Genomic DNA, 15,490 nt, shown 5'->3' with positions numbered 1-15,490 from the left:
AATAAAAAAATAGAAAGGTGTCCGCCATCTAGGATGGTTGTAAGTATTAATGAGATACTGTAATTCGAAGACTTAACACTGAAATATTAGGTATCATCATCATCATCATTATTATTATTACTGCCTCTGTATATTGACACCTACAGACAACCAGTGTTGTTTGGTTCTGAACCAGATAATGGTGTATAATTACAGGTATTACTTCAGTAACTGATTTCATGAAACAGGCTTTTCTGAATCTCCTTGGAGGGACTTCAAAAGCTCATTGTTTTCAGTTCAAACAAATCCTCCCTAGATTATTAAGGCCTAGGTGGGAAGAAAGGGTTGGCCCAAGCCATCTAAAAGGTAGACCTTTCATAGGTTCCTGCCTGTAGAATCCAGGTAACCAAATGCTTTCTTCATAGCTAACTCTGCCCTACTGCTGTCCCCTCAGGGTTTTTGTCATGGTCATGGCCAGCCTGGGTGAACACGCCTTGTGTAGACTCACAGAAGCCAAGGGCAAGAAGAAAAGGAAGTTCTGTGCTTTTCTTCTGGGAAGGATCTGCAGAGCTTAGAAGGTCTCTTTAGTTAGCCGTTCTCACTTTGAGGACCTTGCCTCCCAGACCTTTTTGGCTGAGCGAGGGGGAGCCTGCAAGGTCAGACCTATTTTCTATTTTTTGTCTTTTTGCTATTTCTTGGGCCGCTCTCACGGCATATGGAGGTTCCCAGGCTAGGGGTCGAATCGGAGCTGTAGCAGGATCCGAGCCGCGTCTGCAACCTACACCATAGCTCACGGCAACGCCGGATCGTTAACCCACTGAGCAAGGGCAGGGACCGAACCCGCAACCTCATGGTTCCTAGTCGGATTCGTTAACCACTGCGCCATGATGGGAACTCCAGAGCTATTTTCTATAATCGTACTAGGTATTCCCATTCTCTCACAAGGGGTTTTCCAGAGGCTACATGTGGTGGAATGATGATGTGTAATGAGCATTTAGGGCTCTGCCTAGCTCAGGCAGCTAATATTATCTTCCAGGAAGCAGTGCCTGGTGTTACAAAACCCAGCATTAAAAAAGACCCATCCAAAAGGCAAGACAAAACAATGCATTTTAATACAACAGCATACAAAGGGTTCCTTGCTACGTTTCAGATTCCACTTTGCTGCCATTCTTGAAGAAACTAGCACGTGTCAAGTTTTGGTGTAGCAGGAAAGAACAACATATCACAACAAATGGAATCCAGAGGCACTTTTTTTTTTTTTTTTGTCTTTTTGCTATTTCTTTGAGCCACTCCCGAGGCATATGGAGGTTCCCAGGCTAGGGGTCGAATCGGAGCTGTAGCCACCGGCCTACGCCAGAGCCACAGCAACGTGGGATCCGAGCCGCGTCTGCAACCTACACCACAGCTCATGGCAACGCCGGATCATTAACCCACTGAGCAAGGGCAGGGACCGAACCCGCAACCTCATGGTTCCTAGTCAGATTCGTTAACCACTGCGCCACGACGGGAACTCCCCAGAGGCACTTTTAAGAGATTTGTGGAATGGTAAAATCAGTGTAACTCTTCTCACTAATTTTTGGTTTTGAAAGAATAGTTATTTTGCCATTTCACGTAACATGCAATGGGTATATGGTTACTTAAACTAAATGAATGAATACGTATTTCATTATTTCATTTCATTTTATTTCATCTTTTTTAGAGCCACACTCACGGCATATGGATGTTTCCAGGCTAGGGGTCCAGTTGGAGCTGCAGCTGCTGCCTTATGCCACAGCCACAGCAACAGGGGATCTGAGCCACGTCTGCGACCTATACCACAGCTTGCCGCAATGCCGGCTCCTTTAACCCACTGAGCAAGGCCAGGGATCGAACCTGTGTCCTCACGGATACTAGTCAGATTCGCTTCAACTAAGCGCCAATGGAAACTCTGAATATATATTTTAAAATTCAGTTTTAATTTCTAATATGATAAATATCATTAAGTGTAATCTGTGTAATTAAAAGCACATTGGGGTCCTCGATACACTAGGAGCGTGAAAGGGACTTGAGATCAAAAGCTTTGAGAACCACTGGCCTAGTGTATTGTTTACCCCAGTGTATTCTGGTCAGTGCAGGTCTACGGGTTGCTTATTTCATCTGGAAAAAGTCTTCTGTGGTCTAATATATTTGGGGCCAAGATGCATGCTTTTTCCCCCTTGGAGATTTATCAGACATGTTAATACACCAGCGTCCCTCAAAAGTGTTTCCCAAATTTATCCCAGCCTTTTTTTTTACGTTGTGATTTTAGGATAACAAAATGTTCCACGATAGAATCTGTCAGCTCGTTAAACACATCAGCTCATGTCTGATATGTGTTCCCCTCTTCTCATCTTACAAAATTAAAAAGCAGGAGTTCCTGTTGTGGCTCAGCGGGTTACAAACCTCCCTAGGATCCATGAGGATGCAGGTTCGATCCTTGGCCCCACTCAGTGGGTCAAGGATCCAGTGTTGCGGTGAGCTGCGGTGTAGGTCACAGACCTGGCTGGGCTGCAGAGTTGCTCTGGCTGTGGCTGTGGCTGTGGCCAGCAGCTGCAGCTCCGATCCTATCCCTGGCCTGGAAACTTCCGTATGCCACAAGAGCAGCCCTAAAAAGCAATTTTGGTCAGGTACTTTCCTTGAAATTCCTCCTTTATTTAGAGGAAGACCCATGACACTTTACCACCTAGTGATTAAGTGATTGCCTCTCTTTTTTCAAAAGAAAACCACTATGATCCTATTTTGCTTACAATCTTGGAAGCTGTTTTTAACTTGTTTCCAGATTCCTATGTTTTAAAACTCTATTTTAGACCCTTTTGTGTGTTAATTCGTAGCATCTGCTCCCATGTCATAAGACAGCATAATCTCATCTCCATACTGTCGTCCAAATTGCAGGTTAAGTCCCAGCAGCCTCACTCTGGAGCCATCACGACTGTTTGCTGTTTCGAAATGGCAAAAGTTACCTTCAGGGAGGCCTCATGCGCCTTTAGAAAACGCAGTGGCTTTTTGTAACCGAAAGATTTATAAATGGCCATGGGTTGGGTTGTATTTCGTTTTACGAGTCTGTCTTCCCAGCTTTTGGCTGCCATTGGTTGTGGGCACAACCCTCACAGTTAAAACAAAAGTAAAGTACTGCACAGTGTGGATGGGGGCACGTGTTGCTGGCTGCTACTTGATAGGCATTTCCCTCCCCAAAAATAATGCTGCATTAACCAGAAACAGGCCTTTCTGACAGCAGTGCCGTTGGAAATGTGTGTGGAGGCAGAAGCACAGTGACCATTTCTTCCCCTTTGTGTATTTCGTGGGTCTGTGTCAGGGAAAGAATGGAAGAGTCTTAATTTATTATAATAATTAAATCAAAGGACAGCAGCCATTGTATTTTACTCAGCTCAGGAGTGTTCTCTTTTTTTTATGTTTTGGTCTTGCCACTTCCTACTTAAAAACTTAATATTGTTGGAATCCTTAGTGACTTTCTGTTGCCAACTGAAAATTGGCTTTCCCTTAGTATTTTAAAAACTCAAGGCAGAGTTTACGGTGGCTATCGTATTCAGTACCTTGTGCTTTTCCTGACCTCGTAGTAGTTTGAGAGAGCCAAGTGTGAAAGGACTACATTCAGTCTATAGGAATATATTAGAGCATTGGCAGACTGTGCTGGAAGTTCTTCGATAATCAGATCAGCTGGATTAACCAGACTGAGGTTACTCTTCAAACCACAAGAGGCTGCCTTTCCATCTTCTTTGACCATTGAGTACAGATGGTAATCTATTTGGAATATCAAAAATCAAAGAATTGTAGAGCTCTGTGGCAGGCTTAGAAGTTTGGTGTGAAGATGCATATGCATTGTGTATCGCTTGTGTAAACCAGCGATACACAGTGTTAGCCCTTTGGACAGTATGAAGTCAACTTTCACATATGCACATCCAAAGTAGGAGAATAGGTATTCTAGAGGGGACTTGACATGCAGTCATTAAGAGGCGAGGCGGTGGAGTCAGATGACGTGAGTTTGAGTCCTGTCTCCATCCCACATGTGTGGGTGTTGGGCAAGTGAGAGGTAACATCTCTGTGACTCAGTATCTCCGACGGCAAAATGTCATGTCAAATTTCCAGACAGTGCCTTGCACGTTGTAACTATTAGTTATCTGTTGATATGTAACCAATTGCCCTAAAATTTGGTGACTTCAAGCAACAAATATATACTATCACATTTCCTTGAGCAGGAATCAGGGCACACCTCAGATGGGTGTATTGGGCTCAAGGCCTTTCATAAGGTTATGGCTAAGTGGTTAGCCCAGGCAACAGTCTCATTTGAAGGAGGGGGGACGGGGTGTGTGTGCTGGGGATCTGTGTCCAGGTTCACTCACACGGATGGCAGCAGGCCACATGGGCCCCTGCACAGGATGACCTCACAACCTGGCAGCTGGTTCCCCCCCCTGAGTGAGCCATCCAGGGCATCCAAGATGGAAGCCAGTCTACGTGTAACCTCGTCTTGGAAATGATGGTCCATTACCTTTGCCCCACTCTGTTTACTGGAGGCACTCAATCCAGTCCACGCTCAAGGGGAGAGGATTCTCTAAGGGCATGAATACGAAGAGGTGGAATCAGTGGGAACCATCCTGGACGCTGCCTGTAACAGTAACTGATGCTTTAACTTATACCATCTATCCACAAGTTGGTGAATTCTAAAATCTATACCCATGCATCTACTTGCTACCTCACTAGGGCACCTCATTGGCCTCTTAAACTTAACATGGGAAAATGGAACTCCCCAGGAGTTCCCATTGTGGCTCAGTGGTAATGAACCTGACTAGTATCCATAATTCCTGGCCCTGCTCAGTGGATTAAGGATGTGGCGTTGCTGTGAGCTGTGGTGTAGGTTGCAGATGTGGCTCAGATCCCGCGTTCCTGTGGCTGTGGCGTAGGCCAGCAGCTGCAGCTCCGGTTCGACCCCTAGCCTGGGAATTTCCATATGCCATGGATGTGGCTCTAAAAAAGACAAAATTAAAAAAAAAAATAAATAAATATTAAAAAGAAAAAGAAAAATGGAGCTCCCTGACACCATTTTTCCCAATTTCCATTCGCCAACTTCCATCTTGGTGAATGGCAACTCCATTCTTAGAGGTGTTTGGATTCAAAACTAGGAAGGATCCTTTTTATGTCTTTTATACCATTGGTCAACTTGGCCTTCAAAATATATTCAGAACTCCACCAGGGCCCACAGCCTCCTCCCCCGGTGTCACCTCTTTGGTCCATGTTTTGCATGTCTCACCTGAATTTTTGCAGTAGCCTCAGTAGGCTTTGTGTTTTCAACCCTGTGCTTTTATAATCTCTTCTTCACACAATGGGCAGAGTGATCCCTTAAAACACAGGGCAGACCCTCATCCTCCTCCATTCAGAATTCTCTGGTGTCTTCCTATTTTACTTAAAGTAATAAGCCAAAGCCTCTGCAATGGCCTATAAGGCTTTTTGTGATCATAACGTTATTTTTCTCTATCTTATTGTATATGATGATGTATAGATGTATAATAAATGCTTATAAATGTATATCTATGCAAACACATATTCATATGTTTTATTTATCAGTAACTTATTTTCTAAGTGGTGTAAGGGAGGGGAAATCTCTTTCCAAGCAGAAGGCTCAGGAGTTCCCATTGTGTCTCAGTGGTAACAAACCTGACTAGTATCCATGAGGACGCAGGTGTGATCCCTGGCCTTGCTCGGTGGGATAAGCATCTGGCCTGGCTGTGGCCGTGGTGGAGGCGAGCAGCTGTAGCTTAGATTCAGCCCTTAGCCTGGGAACTTCCATGTGCTGCAGATGCAGCCCTACGAAGACAAAAATTAAAAATAAAAATAAATAAGTAAATGGAAGGTTCCTTTTCCAGTTCTATTTGTGGGTTAGAACACCCATTCCCCCACTGACGGGGTATTCCATCATGAACCTATCACTCGCTTTCTATCTGTGTCTAATTGTTGAGTTTTAGGAGAACTATCTACTTAATAGATCAGACAAGATAAACTTGTGTTTGTGTTTGATTTGGTACACTCAGTTCTACACGTGAAACTATAAAAACAACTTGAATTACCATTGGGAACTCATTATGGAGAACATTTACTTATGTCCCTTTAGCTGATAGGTCAGGAACTAATTCTGCTTAGGAGATGGTGACTTAAATTTAAAAATCCACTTAGCTGCAAAACTAAGCCTAAAACAAAAAAACAAAAACAAAACCCAACCAAAACCAAACCCTCATGGCTTTGAGGCCGCTGGTTTTGATTTACTTTGGTATTCTGTACTTTGCTGCTTTGGCTGCTTCGAAGAAAATTATCACAAAAATGCTTATCAAATTTTAAAACCCTGTAAGGATGTCATCTGGAGCGAAATCCTTGTTTACGTAACTCGCGTTCAGTGTTCAGGCATATCAATGAACGCTCTAGGCCTCTGGTGTTCTTTTCTCCCTTCTGGACTTTTAGTCTTATCTCTATTTATAACTTCAACTGGCAAACAAGAACCCGGCAGGCAAAGGAGATTAAACTCCAGCCAGTTTGTTTTGTGGGTGATGAGCAGCACTGCTGAAAAGTTTGCTGGAGCAGGAACGTGTAGTGCAATATTTGCTTAAAAGGAGGCGTGTAGAATTTTCAGTGGTTTTCTTTTGATAAAAATTTTTCTCCTGCTTATTGCTCTATGTGTAACTGAGGGTCAGCCATAAATCACAAAGTGAATCACTTCCAACTTACCCACATCCACAGAGACAAGAATGGAAAATCTGGTCTCTTAGATGAGTCTTTTTTTTTTCTTCCTCTTCTCCGCAAAGAGTCTAAGTCTTACTCCTCTGGACACCTGGCATTGGCAGCCAGTGAAGGGCCTGGAGTTCATAATATCTACCTCTCCCAGATAATTTTGCTTTACTCGGTGGCAAGAATATAATCCAGAAATGAAAAATTTTTAGGGCAAAAAATAAACAGAAAAAGAGAGAAAGGATGCTATGAGAAAGTATTGTGCTTCTGGTAAACTTTTCAAACCAGCGCATTCCTTTCCATGCAGTGACATTATGTCCATTAAGAGTCTGTTGGCATTGGTGAACTTGATGAAACATTGTAAATCAACTGTACTTTACTAATAAAATAAAAGAGTTGGTTGGCATGAGTGATTAAACCCAGAGTCTAATCAAACATCAGTTAATTTGCTGTGTGGCTTTAAGAGGTCCATCAACCTCTCTGGGTCAGCAGCTTTATTCGTAGAAGAATCTTGGACTAGGTGACACAGACAGTTCCAGTTCTAAAATACCAGGACCTAAAGCTGGTAACAAATCAGAGAAATGCAGCAGTTTATTTTTAGTAAAAGAAGATTGATAGCAGCCAACAACTCTCAGTGGGCCTGCTTAAATCCTTCTCTCTCCAAATTCTGTTTTTACCAAAACTGTAAACTAAAGACGGTTTGTCATGCTTTGAACTTCCTGGCTGGAGTTGATTTGTATCAATATGTTACTGTTACACATTTGAGTGGGAGCCCAATTACATTTCATGAAAACTGCTTAGGAAAAACTAATAAAATTGTAACAACCCCACTTTCAGTGGGTATTGATGGCATCAAGAAAACAAAAAAGCCTTTGCCATTTTCAGGCAGTTGCTCTTCTAGCTAGACTGAAAATATCATGGCCTTAGACTCCACTCACTTGTTTAAACATTAACCAGCAGTGGCTTTCTTGGGCCCCTCCTCAAAATCTTGAAGTGCCTACGTGATTTGAACCAGGTACTCACAACCCCCCAAAAGTCCTCTTAAAAAACAGCGCGCATTCTATAAAGTCATAGCTTCAGAAGGCTTTCAAGGAATTGATTATTCACTCAGCCACCAGTGAGGCACAAAAAGTGTACCCTCTCTCTTACAGCAGTGTCATTTGATGATGAGATCTTTGGCAGTTGCCTGGGGACCTTTGGCGATTCCTAGAGGGTTTAGAGTTACAAGGAGGATGCAGTCACTGTGGTTAGAGAATCAGAGACAACCTTCCAATGGGCTTTCAAAAGAGGTGCCTGCGGAAGAGCTCAGAAAAGCCTCCAAAAGGATGCAGACATCGTTTGAAGACCATTTCCAGGCTCTCAGATGCCCCTGGTTCAAAGTACAAACAGAAGGGTGGATTTAACCAAGCATCAGAAGAAGCTAGAACAGTACCCTGTGACAAGGGAGCCTCGGACGCTCCCAGGGCAGAAGAGAGCTTTTCAGAGTGACCTTGTCACACGCAGCTCTAGTGTGTAGGCTTTCTCAGCTGCTCTGAGTGGGGGCGAAGAGGCTGCATATCTTACCCTTTCATTTCATATTCAGTGTGTAAAGTCAAGGCCGCTTTCCAGCTTCGGGGGAGAAGGTGTTTTTCTAGAGGTCGCAAGAGTCAGAACGAAAACCCATCGATTACCTATTTGTAGTGCAAAATGGAAAATTTCCTCTCTCTCTCACCTTTTCACATCGGTCCGACTAGCCCTTTGTTTAATATCGCCTCCTTTAATATCGTCTGAGACTTTAACAGGCAGGATCAGATGAATTGTAATTTGAAACAAAACTTTTCCCACTTTCTGCCCTTTATCCAGGAGTCTACTGTTTAAACAAGGGAGTTGAGCGTAAGAGAATGGCGCACCAGTAGCTCTATTTCAATGTGATGAATCCTTCTTTCTGTATTTATTTCGGTGGGTAAACTTGGAGTTTTACGAGCACATTCCCAGCAGTAGGTATCATCATATCAAGATGCAGCACCTAGCCTAGCAGGTACTTTGTTGTCTTTCTCCCCCCGCCCCCCATCTCCAGTATTTTAGGGCACCATATGGAGATCAGTTGTGTGATAGCTGCATTCTGGTAATTAACATACTTGTTTGAGGTTATAAAATATACATCTGAGAAAAGCCAGGGATTTCCCCTTGAATATCAACTTACTGCTTGAAGTGGCATTTATTTTTCGCTCTGACTTGGTGTTTTGTTTTGTGTTACTGCAGCATTCTGGAGCACAATGAAAGAGTTTATTTTGAGGCTTCAAAAGTAGTGCTGCTACAGACGCGGAGCAAGAGAGAAAGTGTGGACCTCAGCCTGCAGGAGCGGTCTTGAAACACAAGTGATCTTGGGTAAGTCATCCGGAGACCTTGGCGTTCATGAGCTTTCAGTATCATCAGCCATCATTTATTTGGTGTCCCAGAACATCTTACTTGGGCGCATGGCTGTTTCTCTACAACCTGAGCAGCAGAATGCTGAGAAAATGTTGTCCTAGTAATGAAGAGCTGAGAGAGCCAACTCAGTTTACTTAGTGTGTTTGTTTCTGAGGTGTGCAGAATAATAGGATTTGAGCAGAAGGCATTTGTGGTTAGAAAAGACAAAAGGTCTACGTTAGAGAACTCTTCAGATGTGGACATAGTAAGTAGAAGGCTGTGTACCACAGAATTATTAATACAAGTGAAATGCATAAACAGATAATTAGTTGAATAAATTGTGGTACTTGGATTCCTAGAACATCCTATATGTAGCAGTTCCCCCAAAGCAGGTAAATACATATATGTATATGTATACACACACACACGTATGTACTGACGTTTGAAAAACTCCAGAATCTATTATTATACAAAAAAGCAGCTTTGAGAAAAATAAAGGCACCAGCTAACCTAAAAAAGAAAAACATCACACCCCGCTGTATGAACATGTATGCCAGATGCATATAAACCAAGTAGAGTTGTGGCTCTCTTCAGGAAAGCATCTGAAATGTGGACACACTTGTTTCAAGTTTATATATATATACACACACACACACATGCACACATACACACACACACACACACACATACATTCATGGCTTTCTTTTGGTGTGTACAGTTAAGAAAGCAAATAAATATATGTCTTAAAAAACAAAAAGAAAAAACCACAACCAAACACACAAACAGCAAGCTGTCTCTTCTGTATATTGCGTTTGAGTCGAGCGCATAAGGGATTGATCATCCAAGAGGCAGTCGCTTCTGTCTGAGGGCAGTGGTGTTATCCTGTGTGTGGTGGGGGGGTACTGCGAGGAACAAGGTGCAAGGCGGGAGGCCTGGGGAGTTGCCAGATCCGGTTCCGCAAGTGTTTATGGAGAACCTTTTCACTAAATACGGTGCCCTGAATGACAGTCTTGGTTTGGCGGTGGGACTCAGGTTATAAAGAAATAATACAGGAGGTCCTGCTGTGCAGCACTGGAAACTATGTCTCATCACTGATGATGGAACATGATAATGTGTGAAAAAAGAATGTATACATGGATGTGTAACTAGGTCGCCATGCTGTACAGTAGGAAAAAAAATAATGATGTATTGGGGAAATAAAAACATAAATTAAAAAAAATTTTTAAATAAAATAAAATTAAAAAAATAAAAAAGAAAAAAAAAGAATACATAAATTCTAAACTAGACACCAAAATAATGTGGACGTCCAAGGACGTTTTATCAGCCTAGTTCAGTGTGTTTCTTGGAAACGAGGCCTCAGAGGGAAGCCCAGTTCTGCTCACATATCTTGGTGACCTCAGACAACTGACCCGTCCTTTGGAATGAGTCACCTGTAAAAACACCAGTAGACCCTTTCCTGATGTCCAAGGTGGATTGCAAATTTAAAATCCCACAGTTCACACTAATGAAGTTAATTAAATAATGATACCCTTTGGTTCCTGCTCATCTGAATTTATTTGCTCCGAGCAAACCATCACTTGCAGTGGGGCTCACTGGACCCCCCCCCCGTGTGAAGAAAAGCGGGTAGGCACCCAGAGTTCCTCATGCCTTCTGGCACCGATCTTGCGACGGAGCCCTTTGGTCAAGGAAGCCTTGCAGTGTCTGGCTCATAATTTATTCCCCGTGCAGCGTTAAAGAAAACATGGCACAATGTTATGTGAACAAGATAGGCGAATAAACAAGATTGGTTTGTTCTGAAATGATCTATTTTTCTGTTGGGGATCTAACTTCTTCCTTCTCTGTGCTTGCTGTCACCGTGTTATGGGTCATCTGCCTGCCCTTTAACTTGTGGAGCCCCAAGCCTTGTTTTACGTTGTGCAGAATTTATTATTTTTCTTTCTTAGTAAATAGCCCTTTTCCAAAGCAGTGCTGGGAAATGACACTTTAAATGATGCTCAGATGTCACTCTTGTTAGCAGCTGGCTGTCTGCTAACAAGAGTGGTGCATTATTTGGGTTTCAGAACAGCACTTTTTTCTCTTACAAATGTTAAATTGTGAAGTGCAGGAAACCACATGAATGCGGCAGAATGAAAATGCAAACCCGGCACTATCTGGAGATGCCAGTTTTATGATTCTTCTGGTGACATCTCCTCTGTGCAGTCAGCAGAGGAAGCCTCTTTACCTGTTTGGTGGTGGCCTTGTAACTGTGTCTCTGTTTCATTGATGGCTTGTTCTGCTGAATCGGGACCGGGGGTTGGTTAAGATGATTGCATGGGGCTGATTCTTTCTTTCCAAGTCCTGCCTGACCCCCACGCCTGGCTCACATTCGCAAAGTCTGCCCTGAATGCTTAGAACTTACTGCCTGGCCCCTCCTTAGGAACCCTCATAAAGATTAGAGCTTGCGTCTTGAAAATGAAACTCAGCGGCTCTGTGTCTCTATGTGGGTTGCCGATTGCTTGAGGGTAGAAATTGGATCCTAGCCCCACCGTGTTTCTCAAAGGTGGTCTCTGCCCCAGAATCACCTGGATGTGTGTATGAGAGCTGCAGTTTCAGCAACACCAGGCTGGATGAGTCAGAATTTCAGGGGATGCTGAGCCCAGGAAACTCACCGCAAAGAGCTCTTGTGCACTTAGCTCTTGAGCCACCACCCGAGGCTACTTCATTCTCTTCTTCGCCTCCTCGCTCACAGCGGAGGGGCGGGTCCAGATCTGAGCACATCACATCGTCGGTACCCAGGAAATATTTGCTCTTGATCTAAGCAGCATCAAACCATGATGGCTGCAGTCACTCCTCAGTCCCTCAACCGTGTCGGGATGTGAAGTCAGCATAGTCTCTGAACCCTGAGAACCCCTGTTTGTCTAAACGTGTAAAGTGTTCCCCTAGATCAGCGGTGCCCTTGGAAACCTTTTTATGTCTCTTGAACTCTTGACTTTTGACTGTCCCTAGTCGTGGCAGTGGCCCTGATCTAGTTAGGGGAGCAGGAACGTCAGCTGCGGGTGATGGACCAGCGGGAGGAAGGTCTGAGGGGGGGGCGTGGAGCCGTGGTGACCTCGGAGCTCTACCCTCGATTCCCCCAGCCACACCTGCTGCCCTTGGCAGTTAGTTTTGAATGGTATTTCTTTCAGCTCTCAGGGCTCGCAGGTTGTCCGTTCGGGTGGCAGGAGCGCGGTCCTATTGCTGGAAGGGATAAAGGCAGTGGACACACATCAAAGTGCCCACGATGGCAGCTGCAGATTCAGGACTTGAAGCTGAGGTTAACTGATGGCTGTGGTGACACTTGCCCCCCCCCCCCCGCCCCCTGCCCTTGTTGGACAAGGGCCAGCCTGGCCTTGGATGATCCAGAAGAGTGGTTTTGCTTCTGGTGCAGTTCCTGAAGGCCCTTGGGTGGATCCAGAATTGGTAGAACATCCGACGGTTAGTTCATAACGGAACCCAAACAGAAGAAGTCACAGAAGCCTAGACAGCCTGTAAGGGAACTGATGGGATAATCAGGAAATTTATTAGCTATTAAGATCCCCACCACCAAATGGGTTAAAACTTTCTTTTGGTAATTTTTTTTTTTTTTTTGACTCTTGCTCTGTCAAAGCCGAATTGTGCCAAAGTTGAATCAAGTTTGTGTTAAAAGGCACATTCAAGCACTGCGATAGGAAGACATCTTCTGGGTCTCCATCTAGTATTTTTTGTTTGTTTGTTTTGGCTTTTTAGAGCCCCACCTGAGGCATAGGGAGGGTCCCAGGCCAAGGGTTGAATCGGAACTACAGCTGCCGGCCTGCACCACAGCCACAGCAACACAGGGTCTGAGCCGTGCCTGCCACCTACACCACAGCTCACGGCAATGGCAGATCCTTAACCCACTGAGCGAGGCCAGGGATCAAACCCACAACCTCATGGTTCCTGGTCGGATTCGTTTCTGCTGTGCCACAGTGGGAACGCCTCCATCTAGTTTTTTTTTTTTTTTTGTCTTTTTGCTATTTCTTTGGGCCGCTCCTGCGGCATATGGAGGTTCCCAGGCTAGGGGTCTAATCGGAGCTACAGCCACCAGCCTACACCAGAGCCACAGCAACGCGGGATCCGAGCCGCGTCTGCAACCTACACCACAGCTCACGGCAACGCTGGATCCTTAACCCACTGAGCAAGGGCAGGGACCGAACCCGCAACCTCATGGTTCCTAGTCAGATTTGTTAACCACTGTGCCACGACAGGAACTCCTCCATCTAGTTTTGACTACGGGAAGTTTGGTTAGCAGGAAGGGGTAAGGGAATGGGCTGAGATTGGGCTTTTTCTCAGATTCTCAGCTAAGGGAAGGAAAAAATAAATAAATAAGAGCATGCATTCCCAGAGCAGTGTTAAGGGCAAAAGCGGCTTCTTAATATGTGCTTCTTGGAGATCTGATTAGATGTTCCTCTGCTTGGCTTCTTCCCGGTATCTCCTGGTGATACAAGTGTATTTGAGCTCTTGCCGAAGGCTTTAAGCTGGAGGAATAACAAGGGAGAAAATTAAAGGAATGATAAAGCAAGTGATTTCAGCCGCATCCCAGATGCTGGCATTGGTGTTTTGGAAGTCTAGTGGTGCCTTGGATATTTCCTTACAAGTAACCATCCATGATTGGAAAAGAGAAAAACTGGTTTTAAGAGAGCATCGTTCCCTTTGTGGTGCAGCAGAAACAAATCTGACAAGGAACCATGAGGCTGCAGGTTGTTGGATCCCTGGCCTTGCTCAGTGGGTTAAGGATCCAGTGTTGCCATGAGCTGTGGTGTAGGTCAAAGACATGGCTCAGATCCTCCATTGCTTGTGGCTCTGGCGTAGGCTGGCAGCTATAACAGCTATAGCTCTGATTTGACCCCTAGCCTGGGAACCTCCATATGCCACGGGTGTGGTCCTAAAAAGACAAAAAAATACTACTAATAATGAATATCCAAGGTGTCTTCAACCTGAATCTAAACCTGTGCCCGACACTCTCCTGTCTCGCTTTACGAGTCCTTGTTTACAGAAACAGGGTCACCAACTAGCCAGTCATTGATGCTGGTCACCGTTTCTTCATCCCTTGACCACATTCGGCAGTTTTGCTCCTTAAATATGTTAGAGTCTTGGGAGTTCCCTGGTAGCCTAGTGGTTAAAGATCCCGCATTGTCACTGCTGCATCTCGGGTTGATCTCTGTCCTGGGAACTTCTGTGTGCCGTAGGCATGGACAGAAAAGAATGTTAGTCTCCCTGCTCTTCTCCATCTCCTCATCTTTGTTCTCTTGCCGGCCATTAGCATCATCGCCTGGACCATTGCAGCCACTCCAAAAGAGTATTCTTGCCTTAAGTCTTTCCTTTCTGTATTCCATTCATCCTGCTATTTTGAGAATTACCTTCCTACAGAAAGGGTCTGATTGAATTATTCCCATTCCTGAAAATCCTTGCAAGTATGTGGAATGATGGTAAAGTGTTTCTAATAAAGAGTTAAGTGCAAAATTCAAATTTCAAAATAGCATAGAGATCTTGGTCACATAGTAATGATGAAAATGGGTGCCTGTCAACAAAGACTAGAAGTAAAGAAAGCAAAAATGAAGATGTTTGCTGTATGAGGGTGATTGATACTTCTTTAAAAATAATACTCTTTAGTTATTTTCCTTTTTTTCCCCCTTCTTTTAATGGCCACACCTGCAGCATATGGAAGTTCCTGGGCTAGGGGTCTAATCGGAGCTGCATCTGCAGGCCTACACCACGGCCAAAGCAACGCCAGATCCTCAACCCACTGAGCAGGGCCAGGGATGGAACCCACATCCTCACAGACAGTATGTCAGGTTCTTAACCTGCTGAGCTGCAAAGGGAACTCTGTTGGTATTTTCCATAGTAATGAATGAATATGATCAAGTAAAAGGAAAAATGTAAAAGGATTTCATGAGCTTTTCCTTCCCTAGAAGATAAAATGTGAATTTCATTGCATGATATTTGAGATCCCTAGGAATTCATTGTCAGCCTATTTAAATTTCATCTGCCATTCTTCGCATCTCTCCATATAAAACTTGTTTCCTTTCTAAACATGCTGTGGTTTTTTTTTTTTTTTGGCTGTGCCCACAGCATGCAGAAATTCCCAGGCCAGGGATTGAACCCACACCACAGCAGTGACTTGAATTGCACCAGTCACAATGCCTGGCCCTTAACTGCTAGGCCAACGGGGAGCTCCCTAGACATGCTGTGTACTTTGATAATCATGCCTTTCTTCATGTTGTTGATTCTTCTGCATGAAATTCTGTTTCTCTACCCCGTGGACTCTTCATTCATTAAGTCCTAACGGAAACGTCCCTTCTTCCTCTACCGGGTACTGTGGTTCTTTGTTTATGTAGCTCTC

General features: G+C 44.2%; 1 protein-coding gene across 3 annotated transcripts in view; it reads left to right on the top strand.

The window, feature by feature from the left end:
* The window catches only part of ATXN1 (ataxin 1), a 418,270-nt gene that overhangs the window by 97,624 nt on the left and 305,156 nt on the right, over positions 1-15,490 (top strand). For all 3 annotated transcript variants that reach the window (XM_047795260.1, XM_047795259.1, XM_047795261.1), the window contains one exon: positions 8,968-9,093. The gene's annotated coding sequence lies outside the window, so the exon portion shown is untranslated. The remainder of the gene's footprint in view (positions 1-8,967; positions 9,094-15,490) is intronic.

This window comes from Phacochoerus africanus, chromosome 9 (genome assembly GCF_016906955.1).
Source record: "Phacochoerus africanus isolate WHEZ1 chromosome 9, ROS_Pafr_v1, whole genome shotgun sequence".
Classification (NCBI taxonomy): Eukaryota; Metazoa; Chordata; class Mammalia; order Artiodactyla; family Suidae; genus Phacochoerus; species Phacochoerus africanus.
This window is presented reverse-complemented; position numbering and strand designations above follow the sequence as displayed.